This window comes from Lontra canadensis, unplaced genomic scaffold (genome assembly GCF_010015895.1).
Source record: "Lontra canadensis isolate GAN:19392208 unplaced genomic scaffold, GSC_riverotter_1.0 scaffold67, whole genome shotgun sequence".
Classification (NCBI taxonomy): Eukaryota; Metazoa; Chordata; class Mammalia; order Carnivora; family Mustelidae; genus Lontra; species Lontra canadensis.
Window position 1 is genome coordinate 2,632,245 of NW_022631061.1, and position 17,154 is coordinate 2,649,398.

The following is a 17,154-nucleotide window of genomic DNA, read 5'->3' on the forward strand; positions in this document are numbered from 1 at the left end:
CGCCGCCCCCGGCCCACCGCGCCGCCTCGCCCGCAGCGCCCGTCCGCCCGCCCGCCCGCCTGCGCTCGCCACCGGCGCCCGTCTCTCTGCGGCGGCCAATGCAGCCCGTGAAGCGCCGCCGCCTGCCCGCCTGCCCGCCCGCCTGCCCTCCCGCCGCCGGCCCCGCCGCCCGCCGCCCCCCGCGAACGCCGGCCGCCCGAACATTCGGCCCGGGGGCTGAAAACACGTTAAAAATTTTTTTTTTAATTAAAAAAATTTTTTTGCGCCAGTCAGCGCGGACGCCGCCGGGGGTGGAAACTCGCGGGGCTCGGGGTTCGCAGCGCCTCAGGCAGCCTGTGGGCCGGGGTTCCGGCGCGGGGCAGGGCTCCCGGCGCCCAAGAAGAGGCTCGCTCCGTGCGCAGTTCCCCCCACGGTCCCCCCTCATTTGCCTTTGTGTGGATCCTGACCCGCCGGCTCCCGGCCGCGGGGATCCGGCCACCGCGCGGGGTGGGGAGCTGCCGGAGGCGCTCTCCCCGCCGCGGCGCTGCCCCAGACTCACCCTCAGCGAGGCACAGAGTCGCCCAGTGCCCGTCTGGCTCTCACTTGCCCCGGCGCTGTCTCTATGGAGCTCAATGTACTGCAATGGCTGTGAGAGCGGGAGCCAGACGCAGCCTCCTCACTCTCTCCGCTCTGTAACATTACTCTCCAGCCAGCGCGGCTCCTATTGGCTACCGCCAACTCACGGGGCTCGCTCATTGGCCCGATACCTCCCATTGTCCTGACCAGAGCCCGTTTGCTATTGGCTGTCTCCGGGGACACGTCATCAAGGATTGAAACAGCGCGCAAATCTGAATGTGTGTGTATGCCGGGCAAAGAGGCTGAGGCGGGAGAGGCAGAGGCAGAGGCAGCAGCTGCTACGGGAAAGCAGAGCTCTATGGTGTATGTGTGCATGTGTCTAACCCAAGCCAGCCCCACACCGGAGCGGCCGCCGGAGCGAAAAGGGCCTGACTTTTCCACAAGTGTCTCCAACTCCTCAGGCAAAAGAGACACTCACAGGCCTCCCCCCCCCTTCTTACCCCAAACTCACTTCCAAAGCCATTGAGATAAGAGACCCCAGAATTTTAACAGACCTTCAAAAGTGAGGGCGACAGTATGAGATCACGTCCCCTGAAAATTGGGGTATCCGCTAGTGCAGAGGGGCGAAGACAGCCAAGATTCGAGCCCCTCAACAGCATACGGTTTCATTACACTTTAGATCTCTGGAAAGGCAGGGCTTTTCCTATAACAAAGTGACACGATCCAGTCAGCCGGTTTTAAAATACCCCTTTTCTGGGCTCATAACCCGTAACATCAAGCTTGCTGAGCAGCTGAAATCTTGACTCACTGAACAGGCGTTCAGTTTCACTCTTTTTCTTGGTTTGATCGAGTTTCACAGCATGTCTAGAACTTTTTATTTAAATACAAAGCACTGTTTTAACTTCCTGGAAATCAAATAATTAATCCATGTAATTAAAGCACAGCTACTTCGTCTTGATATGGGGCACTCTAGCAGGAAATGTTTGTGAGGGCCTGCTAGAATTAGCAAATTCATTAGAGACCACATTTTTAACTGTTTGGCTATTTTATTTGACTTGGTGTGGATTACTGTTATAATCAAACGAATCCTTGTGATGCTATCTTTCCCTCCCATCACACCACTTAGTGCATCCATGTAACTGCTCTAGGATTACAGCAGTTGTAGGTATATTGTTACCCCGAGGATTAGATGCAGGCAGAGAGTGCATATGCCCAAATCCACAGGCTGTGGTTTCTCTAAACTCACCTAGCTGGCTGGTATTAATAGGCATACTTATTATGTCTGTAAAGAAAATGTACTAGCTATAATGGCCAGTTCTGAAGACTATAGCTCTATCAGTCTTTCATGAACCTATTATCTATTCCTCCTTAGCCTAAGCAGACCACACCCCTATTCAGTTATAACAGACTTCCCCTTTTTCACTCTCTACTGGTGTATTTATACACTTCTAAATCCACCAGCCAATTCCTCCCAATGTAATAGATCAAAGTTAAAATAAATCACTTTTTATGTTAATTTCATTTCTTACAGCCACTTCAAGCATCCATAACCTAATGTATTTGCTCCCATTCATTAAACTGTTTGAGAATAGGCTCAGATAACCTTTCCTGACCTATGGTTTTAATGCTTACTCCTTTTCTTGAAAAAAAAATACATGACTGGTCTCAGGGATTATAGTCTTGTTGAATGGACAATGCGTGACACCTGCATGTGAAAATGAGTATAATATTAAAGAATATATAAACTAGTATAATGTACGTTCAGTAATTAAAAAGTAAACATCTAACGTTAACTTTTCTGTTATTTTCATACATATTTACTCTTGTCTACTTCCTCTATGAATCAAATTTTGCTCTCTATTCAAATCTAGACATTTACTTCAATTCTGCTTTACATTCTCAGTGACTATATTGCAAAATAGTCATAAAAATTGTTGACATCTTAAATGGCATCCACGATATCGAAATTTGACCATTATTTGAAGATAGCATCATCAATATTTTTCAGGAGCAATGTTGGATTTGCACTGTCCCAACCACACACTTTTACCAGTTTTCTAAAACAGTTTACTCCTGCCAGGCTAAGTTCATGGTGACAGAACCACAGGAAAGCAACGGGTCCACACAGGTTTCCACTTAAGCAGAGTGGTATAGTAAGTAATAGGCACTGGATTTAAACAGACCTGGGTTCAAATCCCAGCTATGCTACTCAGCTGTATAATTCTGGGTTTTTTAACCACTTTGTGCTTCAAGTGGCTCAACTATAAAATGGAGGTGATTACTGGGTTGTTGTAAAGATTAACCTTTTTTTTTTCCAAAGGTTTCAATGTCATGTTGATCCCTTCAAACCCATGACTTAGAAAAACATCAAGTGCAATTAAACTTGAGTTTTTCTTGATCATTTTAATTTTATATGAGGGCAGTGGTTGCAAATCTAATTAAGCTTTTTTTTTTCTAAAGACTCAACACTAATTTTCATCCATTCTAGTGATGATGCCTTTATATACTCCCAAGTGTAACAGAGGCCATGTCAGAGATAAGAATATAAAAAGCTCCACTTAGGCACATTTCTCATATTTGTTTTTCCACAACTTAGGGAGGGTAAAACATAAAAAGGAAGGAAACTTTTAAATAAACCTACAAACTTCTAGCTCTAGTTCTGCAACCTTGATGTTCACTTATTCATGATGTTAGAACCCTTGCTTCTTCAACATGAGTCATTGGCCAGAAATTAGCATAAATTTTACTTTAGAGTTATTGGGTATTTTATTCTAAATTACAAAGATAACTAATTCTAAAATCCTGAACACTCTCTCCCTACCTGATTTAGCTAATTGATTTATAGATTTTCATTAATATAGTTTACATCCTTCCTGAAGCCTGCCTCGATCTCCTATAGGATAGATGAAATGCTTCTTTTCTTTGACCCCATACTATTCTGTACATTAATTACCGTGCTCACAAGTGTACTATCCCATTCTGTGTCTGCTTGTCCTACTGTACTGCATCCCTTTAAAGCAGGGACCCTAGCTTATCTTTGTATCCCAAGCACCTAGCAAGCACTAAATAAAGTCTGTGGAATAAATGAATTAACAGCTGAAAGAATACTTACTGCAAATTATTGTTTTAATCTTCCTCTTCCATCTTTGGAGATAAGCATTTGGGTGTCTCTAAATCAGAAGGCAGGAAAATAGAATAGTAAGTAATAAGTAAATGTTAGGATACTAAGATGAGGATAGGTGCCAACTGCATCTTATTCTTATACCTTAAAAGGGGGAAGGTGGGGTTGGGGGACTGGAGGGGATCTCGAATTTAGGCAGATGCATACATTTTTAGCATTTATAGCAGTTTCCAACTAGACCAAGGTCATTCCTTGTTGGATACCATGAACTATGGCAAGCCAAATAAGAATTTATCACAGAAAACCGCAAGAATGTATACCCAAAGGTTGCTTCTAACAGGCCTTTGAAGCTTAACTCTAATGTAAATATATATGTATATATATATTTATATTTATATATAAAAATATATATAATATGTAATATATTATACATATTACATTTTATAATATATTTATATATTATAATATATTTATATATTATAATATATTTATATCATTATTATTCTTATATATAAATATATATTTTATTATATATTTATATAGATATATATTTATTATATATTTATATAATCATATAAATATATATTTATAAATATATAAATATATGTGTATAATTATATATAAATTTATATAAATATATATATACGTGTGTATATATATATATAATGCAGATGGGGCTGCTAAGTTTTTGGCTGAAGGATACTGATTCCTTCCCAATGGAATAAGTCCTAAATTCAAGCTATGTGAATTCTCTTGTCTCTCCTTCTTGAAAAGGGTCAGGTTCTGAAAAAGAGTAGAAATAGTAAACCAAAATGTCTGATGAGGTCAGCCATACTATGGATCATACATACTCAAAGCCTTTTTTCCCCCCCACCCAAGGGTGCTACAAATAAAGGAGAAAGGAATTCAGGAAAAGAAGAGACAGGTTTGTGAAGTCTGGACCACAAGTTAGGACACTGAGTTCCAAGCCTCCCAATCCCCCACGCAGGGACTTCTAGGTAGCCCCTAAGGTCTGTGCTCCATTTCCGCAATTCTTGTGACTAGTGATACTTTATCTAAGCTGAAAGGGTGTTACAGGATAGGCACAAAGCAAGACCAGAGGTGGAGGGCAGAGAGGCGGTATCTGACAGGGTGCGTAGAAGGGGGACCTGGTCTGGAGTTGCTTAAGTGCTTCTGCCCCCAGCCAGAGTTTTGTCTGAATGTGGCTTGCACGTGGGCAAACAATGGCTTCAGCTGTGGGCTGCACTGAGGGCCGAGGAAGAAAGAACAGTCGTGAAACTGTTATATACCAGAAATATCTCTAGAATTGGAATATTTCACTGGTGAATAAGGAGGAGATATCATACCTTTTCTTAATAAATTCTCTGCCTAGTGAAAGAATGGTATACCTGAGGAGGGGAAAACTTATTAGTAAAACTTTATAGGAAATGATGATCTAGTTCAAAAAAGATCACTATTGGAGATCTTGATCTCAAGAAACACATCCACAGACCAACTTCAGCTGCTGTATCGAAAGCGTCATAAACCTTAAGAATAAATGCTTTAGCACACCTACGAGATTGGCTGTAAGCAAAAAGAGGGATGACAGCAAGTGTGGGTAAGGATGTGGGGAAATTGGAAACAACATGTACGGCTGGGGTGAGCGTGTAAAACGGTGCAGCTCCCTCAGAAAGCAGTCTGACAGGCCTTCCAAAGGTTAAACACAGAATTACCATATGACCCAGCAATCCCCACTCCTAGGTATGTATCCAAGAGAGACAAAAACACGTCCACACAAAAACTTGCACATGAACGTTCATAGCAGCCTTATTTGTAATAATCAAAAAGTGGCAACAACCCAATACCCCTCAACTGGTGAGTGGATAAATGAAATGTGGTCATCTATACGGCTCGATATTATCAGCGACAGAAGGGAACGAAGACCGACTCGTGCTACAGCATGGAGGAACCTTGGAAACATGAGGCTAAGTGAAAAAAGCCAGTGACAAAAGGCCACATATTGTACAACTCCATCCACATGAAACACCCAGAATGCAGAAATTTTATAAAGATGGAAAGTAGATCAGTGGTAGCCAGGAGTTGGGAGTTGGAGGGAAGGGGAGTGACTGTTAATGGTTATGGGGACAAAAATGTTCTAAAATCAGATTATAGTAATGGGTGTATAACCCTGTGAATATGCCAACCATCACTAAATTGTGAGTTATAGCTCCATAAAGCTATTAAAAAAAAAAAAGGAATAAATGTTTTAGCGGTGGGTTTGGTTAACCAAACAAATGTAGAGGGGATGAAAGAATACTACCTACTAGCTAATTTTGCCCGGTCCTTCCCTGCTGCTGCTCCCGCTATTGAACACCTTGTGAAAATGGTGGCTTTCCTCTTCAGTAGGTGTAAATTTCATCTATTATTGGAGTTACAGATTATGTGCTTACTGTACTTTTGCTACAAAATAATGTTAAGAGCATTTTCCAGGGGTACCTTGGGAGGTTTTTTCCTTGAGAGCCTAGTCCAGGGGTGACTGGACTAAGTCAGGTGAGCCATAAAGTTAGATCAGAGGGCAAACTGGCCGGCCTCTGGCCGCTGGCCTCATCAGATACACGGATGTTTCATTCAGCCAACACAGTGTTTATTAAGAGTTGGATTTTTTCCACATTGAAGAAGTCCAGATATTTGGCGTCTTTTGTAAAATCAGAGATCTGATAAGCTTGCATCCACACTTCGACAGGGTGACAATCTTGCAACATGAATCAGGGCTGCCTCCCTCGAAGGGGGTGTCCCTCCTGTGGTCGGGCCACAATCCCCACCACTACCTAAGCTTTCTACTTGACTCCTCCTCGACTCATGCTTCCTGCCTGGCGGGTGACCAAGGCTAGACACTTGAGCTTGCAAGTCCTAAGTTGGGTCCTTATTATTTTATGGCTAGGATCTGTGATTCTAAAATTTTTTTGATGAACAATTCCTTTCGTAGGAAACACTTCTTATCACGACAAACCACACAGAGAGCAGGAGACTGAAGTAGAGGGGTCCCTCGGGTGAGAAACAGAACCATTTTTGGTGATGTCATAGGTAGCATGTGTTCTTGCGAGGAATGAGGAGTCTGACTGTGCTGTATAGAAGAAGAAAGACTAGAAAAATAAGCTTTATTTATCACATGTTTCCTGTGTGGGGAGCGCTATAGACCAGTCATTTCATTTAACCCTCCATAGTGATCCTACAGGCCAGGATGCTTATTGTTTTTTTTACAAGTCATGAAAAGGAGGCTCAGAGACATTCCTTAAGTCGCCTGAGGTCACACAGCTAGTGAGAAAGGAACAATATTGACCCACTTCTGACCCCCAAGCTCAAGTTTTCTCCATTAAGTCACATGACCTTCCAGTTATTAGCTTAGCTAATAAAATTTTTAAGAAGATCACACTTTCCCACTGAAGTATACCTCATAATCTCACAGGAATCCTGACCTGAGTTTATAGCCTTGGCTTTAAAGTTTTTGAATAGGACCAATACAGTTTGTATATATAACATTTGAGGAAAGGTTTCATGAGACAATACCTACCACTGCTGTGATAGAGTCTGATTTTTTTTCCCTAAAATCCTAAATTTACTTCCCGGCCCATCAAGGAGCCCCAAAGTTGGTAAAACCCCGCATTAGAACTATAGTAAATGATCCCCGTTTCCCATCAAGGGTACCAGCAGCTCTAGGTGACAAGTGCAGGTGCTGCAGGCTGACTGAACAGGGGCTGAAGGGGGATGGGCAGACCAGGAGATATGCCCAGCATCCACAACCTGCAGCCAGAGTCCCCTCCGCCCCCAGCACAGCAAAGGAGTTTGGCACCAAGACTATGGGACTGTCCCAAGCCCAAAGAAAGACTCTGGGGACAAGAAAGGGGAGTGCTTTGCTCTGCCAGGGAGGACCAAGACAAAAACTAGTGCTCCAGGCCAGAGGCCTCTGGGAAATGCCAAGGAGATGCTTGCACATCATCAAACCCTAGAAGAGCCATCCTAGCTTGTGGGGCTCAATAGACCATGATTGCTAACCCATGCCTGCAGCTCATGAAGATGTTAATTAAAAAAAAAAAAAAAAAAGATTGACAAAAACACAGGTATGCTTTTTTCTGAAAGGCTGCTGTTGATCTTTGTTTTTTTTTTTTTTTTAAAGATTTTATTTATTTATTTGACAGACAGAGATCACAAGTAGTCAGAGAAGCAGGCAGAGAGAGAAGGAAGCAGGCTCCCTGCTGAGCAGAGAGCCCGATGCGGGGCTTGATCCTAGGACCCTGGGATCATGAGTTGAGCCAAAAGCAGAGGCTTTAACCCACTGAGCCACCTAGGTGCCCCTGTTGATCTTTGTTCTAAGGTTTTGTTTTGATTTGCAAGAATGGGGATAAGGAAGTAGGAAGGACATAACCCGATTTAGCATATTCTAAGGTAAGTACTACCAGCAAATTGATACCACACTGAGAATTGGAACTGATTTGGAAACATTCTTGGTTTACGACCAGTGATTTTGCTTCTAGGAAATATTTAGGAAATAATTAGAAAGAAGTAAAAAGTGCAAAGTTTGATTAAGAATAGGAACTGCAGGGGCGCGCCTGGGTGGCTCAGCGGGTTGGGGCCTCTGCCTTCGGCTCAGGTCATGATCTCAGGGTCTTGGGATCGAGTCCCGCATTGAGCTCTCTGCTCAGCAGGGAGTCTGCTTCCTCCTCTCTCTCTCTGCCAGCTGCTCTGCCTACTTGTGATCTCTGTCAAAAAAATTAAAATCTTTAAAAAAAAAAAAAAGGAACTGCAGCATTATCTACAATATGGTAACAACCTACATACCCATGACAGGGGCTTGGTGAAATAAATTCTGGTCCGCCCTTATGACAGATTACCATGATGCCACTCACTATCCAGCTGTTACAAATACTAAATTCAATGCCATGGAGAAATATTCATAGTATCCTAGGAAGGATCCCTGGTTTAGAAAAAAGCGTGTATGTAAATCCAAAAGAGAACAGAAGGATATACTAAAAAATGTTAATAGTGTTAATTTCTGGTGAAAGGTTATCTTTGTTTCCTTCCTATTTCCTCCAGTATTTCCCCAGTTTTCTATAATCAATTTCTATATCTTCTGTAATTAGAAATAAAAGCCCCAGTTTTTTAAAAGAAGAAGTTTGCTAATAAAGGACTCAAAGATTCAGATCATTTTGAAAAATTCAGACCTCATTACTCTAGAAGCACTTCCCTATGAGAAAATAAACCAAATATATATAATTATATATTATTATATATATAATATACCATATATACTATACATAATATAGTATTATATATAAAATATACCATATATAGTATATGTATATAGTACGTTGTATTGTATACACATAAGTCATGTGCATTTATCATAGCCTTGAAGTAAAGGCATATCCACTGTTATCAAAAGGGGACCATCCTGATAATGCAAATCAGAATTAGGTAACAGGTGGAAAGAAAAGTCATCAGCATCTACTTGAAACAGCTTTTACCTCTCATCTCTACTGATCTGTCTCCTTTAGTGGATATTCCTTCTTTCCCCTTAAGTCAATCCCTAGTCAGCTTTCTGCTTCTCTGCTTAGAGACCTAGGCAAGCCCCACAGTTTAGCCCTAAGCTCTCTTTGTAAATGACCCTAAACTTCCCTTTCAGCCTAAGGCTCTCTCCTGGACTGCACCACTTACCAATTTCTCAAGTTCATCTACCTGTTCTCTAGAGTACACCTCTTTCAGATTTCCCCACTCACTCTGACTTCCCACGTTAGCTCCAACTCTGGGAATCTGTGATTCCCCTGTTAGCTCTTTCCTCACATTAAATTCTGTAACATCTATGTCACAATGCTTTAAATCATTTCCTTTTTTTTTTTTTTTTTTTATCAGCCCCAAATCTAGTTATGGCATTTGCTATTTTGTGGTTCAGGAAGGAGAGTTTGGAACCAGACCCCACTGTTTAAAATCCTGACCCCGGCACTTACTAGTTGCATCACCTTGGACCAAGTGAATTAACCTCTCTGAGCCTCAATACTCCTGTAAAATGGATAATACTCCCCTTTCCAAAGGGGAATTGTGAAGTTTGAATTAACTCATATACCAAAAGAGCTGAGCCTAGTATGTAAATTGCTTAGAACACTATAGATGATCAACAGATGTTGGCTGTTTATTTTAGATCATTTTAAAAACTGGTATTATTAATATTTTCCTAATGCATAGAATGCTACTGCTTAAAAAGTTTCCACTTAATTACAAAATTTTCATCCAAATTAACTACATAGTCCTCACCTGACCTCCCTATTAAAGCACATTTCTCTCCGCTTCCCCTTCCACTGCTCGCCTATTTTCCAAGCCACCTGGACCTTGTACTCTCCTACTTTGGAGCTTCAGATCACGATGTTTCTTTGGCTGGTAGTGTCCTTCCCCCACCTCTACTGCTATGATCCAACCAGTCCTTTAAAACTTTCCCAACCTTTTGTACTTCTTAACTTGGTGGAGCTTTCTTTCATTTTTGAGTTCTGCCTTTCCAATGGTTTTATAGTGTTGTGCATAGAACAACAATATATGATCATATATTTTGTAACCTATATAAATATATTACATATTATGCTCTTAGTCTGTTTCTCCAGCACTTCGTTCATCACAGGTGCTCAGTGTCCACTGAATGTAAAGGTGAGATTTGACTTTCTGTCCATACCTACCACATTGTTCATACTCAATTTTAAGGAAATGATGTCTAGAATTCCCTTCCCTTCATAGATTAAATTACATTCTAGTATGTTGACTTTAGGGACATGCAGCAAAATATTATCATGTTGTCATTTTTGTTGGTCAAAACCGGTTGCTATTGGCAGCTTCGTGTTCAATTCTGTTCAGGGTGGCCCCTCTCTTGATCATTTGGGGCAATGTTTTTATGAACCGCTGTTTTAAAGGATTTTCCATTCTGCTTTTTACTGTGTGAGGTATTGTTATAGCTCGTAAGCTTGTAAATCTATTCATATTTTGATTCACATAGTTTATTAAAAATCTTTAACGTCCAAACAGTAACGCCAGGTTTCAAAATGGTTGCGCTTGTGTGGCAACAAAGATGCTTTCTGAGGCAAACACACATTTTTTTCCTTCACACAGGGCCAAGATATCACAAAAGTTCATAAACTCCCTTAAAGTGTTATCATTGCTCTTGTGCAGAACATCTACTTTGACACCAAAGCGTGTGCTCGCTGAATTCAAGGAATTCGATCTAGATTTCATATTTGGAACAAGAGCAACAACAAACCAGTTTGGATTTGCCTAAAAGTACCCAGATGTAACAGAAGCAGCAGATTCCCCCGCCGACACTGGTGGTGGTAGGAAGAGGGCTTCGAGGTCTCTGGAAGGAGCTTCGCTCTCTAGATTTTGGCCTCCTCCACCCTGTGCCCCATTCCCTGTACTGTCACTCTCCCCCTCCCTCCCTGCCTCAGTCCCTTTCTCTCCCCTCCATTCCCACCCCACCCCTCCTGCTGCCTCTATTCTGCCCCCACCCACCCCCTGCTTCTCTCCCACCAATAGTTGCTGCTTCACAAACACTGTGCTTGAAGCACCTAGTTCCTGGGATTTACACTTGCCAAGTGGCTTTGGGGAACAAGCTTTTCTCAAGCCTAGGCATCAAAAGGCACTTATTTCAACACTTCAGGGAGAAATAGTAACTAAGGAAATTAATAATCTCATCCCACGCAGAAGAATAGATTTTGAAGAGGCTATGTCTCTGGTTTCCAGCCTCTCTTTTAAAAGAGGTAGAATATTAGTCTCTTCAATCTTTTTCCTTTTGTGTTTTCTTACCTTACCTACAGAAATGTTGACTTCTGGCAGTTAGAAACCGTGTCCTGGGGCGCCTGAGTGGCTCAGTGGGTTAAGCCTCTGCCTTTAGCTTGGGTCATGATCTAAGGGTCCTGGGATCCAGCCCCGCATCGGGCTCTCTGCTCAGCCGGGGACCTGCTTCCCCCTCCGCCTGTCTCTGCCTACTTGTGATATCTCTCTGTCAAATAAATAATTAAACCCTTAAAATAAAAAAAGAAAAGAAAATGTGTCCTGATGTAAGCAGTATATGGTGGCAAATGGTTTTCATAAGCTATATGTTCATTAATGGCAGAAGACTCAAAGAACATTTTATGTAGCTCTTAAAATCTTCAGTGGCTCAAAGTGCACTTCCTAATCTTTCTCAAAGGTTTTTGTTTGTTTGTTTGTTTGTTTTGGAGCAAAATAATGCAAATGAGATTAGAAGAGGAACTGCTAGAACAACAGAAGATGAAGGGGTAGGAGAACGCTGTGGACGGGGAAGCCAGTGCCAGAGTGTTCCACTCAGAAATGTTCCCTAAATCCATCCAACATCTAAGAAAGGTGGCCTGAGGGAGTCTGTGAGCCATAAATGCCAGGGGTAGATGCTATCTATATCCAGGAAGAGCAATCAGAAAGAATTTACATCCGTATCTCCAAAAGCTGAACCATTTGGAGTGGATTCAAGGCAGAAGACCTGCATTTTTCTAAACCGAGATGCCAATTGCAACAGAGCCGCAAAGAGCGTTGGGGCAGAATCAGCCTATGAAAGGAAAAAAGCTACCATCTTACCCAGGAGCCAAACATTCCAGCTTCATTCAAGTATTCTTAGTCTTGAGTGTGCTACCATAGACACCTATGATTGTCACAAAGCCGCAGGTTAACTGATGTCAGTCGCTGGAAGGAACTCTTTCAGGCAAAACTTCCGTTCACTTAGAAAAGTTGCTAAATTGGATTTGGATCCCTTCCCCTATTCTCTTCTCTCCCTCTTTCTCTCCATTGTCTACGAAATTAAAAGCAAGGACAACAGCAAACCAGTTATCAGCAGGATGGTAAAGTTCAGAGCAGCATGGAGCTTCCCTGATCAGAGTGAGAAGGCCGTGCTGTTGGGAGAGTAAGCGTCCATGGATGGGGGCGGGGGAGGCAGAAACTAAGATTTATCGGGCATCTACCATCCGCTGGGCACCATGCATGCTTGATTTCCTGATAACTCTTGCAGCAAGTCCTTGGAGTTGGGGCGACTTTCCTTTTTTTACAGAGGATGGAACTATTAGGGTTGTTGAAGGCTTATCCAGTTGGGTGTGTCAGGCTCCCAAGTCATGACACCCTGTAAGGATGTCTCCTTATATTCTCTGCTTTGGCACTAAAACCCAACAATCACCAAGAGAGATGTTCCAAAGGTAGAAAGATGACAGCTGTAGCAAAAGTGGAACAGCACTGCCTCCTTCCAGGGTCTCTGTGGGACATGAGGAAACTGACTATTCTTCATCAGCTATTGAGGAGGAATCATAATGGACCAGAAGAGGGTGGGTCAGAGCCAGGGGGTAGCGCCTTGAGTCTGCTCCAGAGGTAAGTAGGCCAAGTAGGCACAGAAAACCCACTTCATTCTTAGACTCTTCCCTCATCCTTCCAGGTGTGCCATGACTTAGAAACTCCATAATGCTTTAGGGTAACCCTGAGAGTTAGGATTTCACTCACCTCTGCTCTCCCCATGAACATCCGCTTGTGGTGCTTTCCAGCTCAGTCGCCTTGGCCCCCCAGCCCACTCATTTCATCACTGATTCCTTTCCTTAACTCCCAATAATCAACAAACCATCAAGTCCTGTGGATCCTGCCTCTTTCATTTATGATCTACCCACTTCCTTCCATTTCAAAGGCCACCCTCCCAGCTGACCCCACTGTCTCTTGCTTGGTCTACTCTAACAATTTCAAACTCTCTCTCTCTCTCTTTTTTTTTTTTTTTAAGATTTTATTTATCCATTTGAGAGAGAGAGTGAGAAAGAGAAAGGACATGAATGGGGGGAGGGGCAGAGGCAGAGGGAGAAGCAGACTCCCCACTTATCAGAGAAATTCCATCCCGGGACCCCAGGATCAAGACCTGAGCCAAAGGCAGAGGCTTAACGGACTGACCCACCTAGGCGCCCCATTTTCTAACTATCTAATGTCCTTGGGCCTTGGCTTTAGAAAATTCCAGGTGGCTTTTCTTTTAAATTAAATAGGATAATATGATCATAAGATTTCCCTACTTTAAAAAACCCCTCCAGGACCTCCCATTGTCTGCGGAATGTTCAAGCTCCTTAGCAGAGCATTCTAGGCCTTTCATGGTCAGCACCTGCTTCTTCCTCCAGCGCTATGCTCTGTGCTTCCGCCATTTTGAACCACTGGGAGGTCCTGGGAACCATATGCTTCCTCAGCCACTTTCAAGTTCTTCAGTTAGGATAATCGTCCACCTGTGCAACTCCTGCTTGTCCTTCAGCTTTGAAGGACACTGCTCCCAGAAACCTCCCTTGACCCCTGCGATCTGAACCCAGCCCTGGGTGTGCAACTCCCTGCAAAGCTCTTACAGTACTCTGAGCCCCTTCCTATTTCAGCTCTCACTCAGGCCTGCAACTGCCCACCTTCTGGTGTATAAGTCCTTCTAGGGCTGGACATGCTTTATTTACCATTTTTCTCAGCATTTAGCCTAGAAACTATCCTCTAGGAGCCACCTGAGTCATGAATAAATGCTTACAGAAAAGAAAGTGGAGAAAGTAATGAAGAGATGTGAGTCTAATCATGACTTTGCCACCAACTACTGTATAACCTGCTAGTAAAATCCATGGTAAAATGAAATGCTGTTTTCCCATCCTTCAAGAAGGATCTTCACCTCTTCCTCACCCACATCCTCTACCAACTGCTACCCTCTCCCAGAGATCAGGATGAGTATGAGATTTTATTTTTAATTTTTAATTTTATTTTTTAGAGGGGGGAGGGGCAGAGGCAGAGGAACAGAATCTTTTTTTTTTTTTTTTTTTTTTTTTTTAGATTTTATTTATTTGAGAGAGAGACAGAGAGAGCACAAGGCAGGGAGGGGCCGAGGGGAGACAGGGAAGTACACTTCCCGCTGAGCTGGGAGCCAGATGCAGGGCTCAGTGACGGACTGGGTCCCAACACCCTGGCTTAGATTATGGTCTGAGTTGAAGGTAGGCAGACCCTTGACCAACTGAGCCACCCAGGTGCCCCCAATCTTTTTATTTATTTATTTTTTAAGATTTTATTTATTTATTTGAGAGAGGGAGAGCGTGAGGGAAGGAGCAGAGGGGAAGGGAGAGGGACAAGCAGACTCTGCACTGAACACAAGCTTGACTTGGAGCTCCATCTCACGATCATGGTCATGATCATAGTCAGGATCATGACCTCAGCTGAAATCAAAAGTTGGAGGCCTAACCGACTGAGTCACCCAGGCGCCCTGAGAGTTTATTGTTTTAATTTTTCCCCCCAGCATTTAAGAAAATGACACGCAAGTGGCAATACACAGAAGAGGGAGTCTTTGATTCTGTAGACCGAAAGATCTCTCAAAGCTCTGGGAACAGACAAAAAGTGGAAGATGGCTATTCATGGGGCAAAGAGTAAAGTGTCTGGGCAGCAAGATTTCAGATGTACTTAGAAGATGATGGACTGTGAGCTCCTATGTATAGTACAGGAAAGGCGTCTTGGGAGACACGGTTGGTAGCTGCAACAGTCCCCACCTTGGGGCGCGGCTGCCATCACAACACCTCCAGACCAGAGTACCATGAAGAAACAAATGGAAAACACCATTAACCTGGCCTTTGGTCCACACTGCTTTCTTCGGGGCTGGGGTGTCTAGAGATGGGTAGCAAAGACGCTTGAGCATTCTGAGGCTTTCTAAATAAAAGTCGATGTACAAAGACGAAAAATAAAAGACAACGGATCTGCAATCAGTAAAGCTGAGGAAAAAGAGGGAACCAGAGGAAGTTAATTGGGTCATGAAGAGACTGAACAAGCAGGCAAACCTGGAACACTAGAAATCGCATTGCTCCTCAGCGTGTGACCACAGTAACAGGGACAATTGTGAGGGAAATGACTATCTTACGGGAGTGCTTTCAACACTCTTGTCCATCTACTATATTATTAAGTGGCAGTTTAAAGAAGGTTCGTGGACTTTTAGAACATGGTTGTAATAAAATTCAGCTGCTCCCCCCGCCCCACCCCGCAATCATGTTCTAGATGAAGGAAGTAGGCCCAGGGAACTCGGAACCAGGCCTTGCCAGGGGTCACCCTCTGGCAGAACAAGAGAGCAAACCCAAGGCTTCTCACCCCTCGCCTAATTAGTGCTCTTTTCTTTTGATTATTTAATATAAAAACATGGCAACAGATGATGGAGACCCAAAATAGAAAAGTTGGAGGAGAGGCCAGACAAATAATATATCGGGAAGAAAAACCAGAATGTTGTGTGCAGTGACCTTAACAGTTGGGGGGCTGGCATGGGAGAGAGCAAGTGTTTTCTCTCAAAATAGCCCTTTGGGCCAGGCTCAGAGGCAGGAGACTGGCCTGGGTGACCTGCGGATCTATAAACCGATCTGAGATTTCCCCTCAGAGTGCCTATTCCCTAGACTGCAGGATCCACACTGTCCACGGGGGCCGAGCGTAACAGGCTGGTTCACTGGGCTGCATTCCCTTCAAGGTTGGATGTCCAAGCCAACTGCAGCCACTCTAGGAATGTTGAGGTCAATGGAATTCTACCAACACTTGCAGGGTGGGGAGGGGAGACAGCTGCCAGTGGCGGAGGATGGAGGATGGGAGGGCCGTCCACCCCAGAAAATTCTGCTGCTGCCTCTGCCCGGAGTCTGGCTGTCAGAATGCTTAGTACCCAGGGAGACTGGGAGTGGGAAATATCTTAAGTATTCCAGTCCTCCTCTCTTGGCACTGCAGAAGCAAGAGAGAATAAAGCAGAGGAACCTGTTGGACGAGACGGTCAAGGTCGCTTCTCTTGTTGTTGGAGGCCTCCACCTGGTAGACGAGGCCTGAAGAGAAGTGTAGCAGAGAATTGAGCCTGGGCTGGAGAGACCTGAGTGAGCGGGATGCCATTTGCCAAGATCTCCAAGGAAGTGCTGGGAAACACTCCCGAGCATGCTCGAGCTTCGAGCTTTGCATTCTGTGCTGGGGGGCGGTGGCGGGGCCTGGACACAGATGCCTTAACAATGTGATCCTGAGGAGAAAAGGAGGCTGCTCAGACAGACAGACAGACAGACACGGGCTGCCATAGATGTGTGCAGCCGAGGCCTCCAATTCCCAAGTTTGGCCCTGGAGGGGAAAAGAGCCCAGTTTCCCCTTCTTCATGCTGGTCTTTCCTTTCATGGCTCATTATCTTTTCGTGAAAAGATGGTTGTAATTGGGAGGAAAAAGGGATATGAGGGCCATGAGAGTGAGAGAGGCCGGCCTGGAGCTTGATAGGCAGAGGTAAGTGCAGGTGAGTGGGGGATGTGTGTGTGCCTGTTTTGGGGACAGGTCTGGGTGTCCTTTCCTCGGACACCTTGCAGAATGAGGAAGGGGCTGTTTTCAACTGTCAACAGCGTCTCCACACTGTCAGCCTTGACTCTGAGGTGGCCGGGGCCCGCCCGCCTGCTGCACCCAGAGGTTTCTGCCTTGAGTACTTTGCCTGGTGTCCC

At 43.9% G+C, this 17,154-nt stretch overlaps 1 protein-coding gene and 1 long non-coding RNA gene across 2 annotated transcripts in view; both read right to left on the reverse strand.

The window, feature by feature from the left end:
• The window catches only part of HMGB1 (high mobility group box 1), a 6,249-nt gene extending 5,550 nt beyond the window's left edge, over window positions 1–699 (reverse strand). The window contains exon 1 of the mRNA XM_032880001.1: window positions 539–699. The gene's annotated coding sequence lies outside the window, so the exon portion shown is untranslated. The remainder of the gene's footprint in view (window positions 1–538) is intronic.
• Window positions 700–1,109: 410 nt separating this feature from the next.
• Window positions 1,110–17,154, reverse strand: part of LOC116880703 — a 115,269-nt gene continuing 99,224 nt past the window's right edge. Inside the window, exons 2-3 of the long non-coding RNA XR_004385253.1 lie at window positions 3,668–3,725; window positions 1,110–1,258 (exon numbers count right to left, since the gene is read on the reverse strand). This is a non-coding gene — a long non-coding RNA (uncharacterized LOC116880703). The remainder of the gene's footprint in view (window positions 1,259–3,667; window positions 3,726–17,154) is intronic.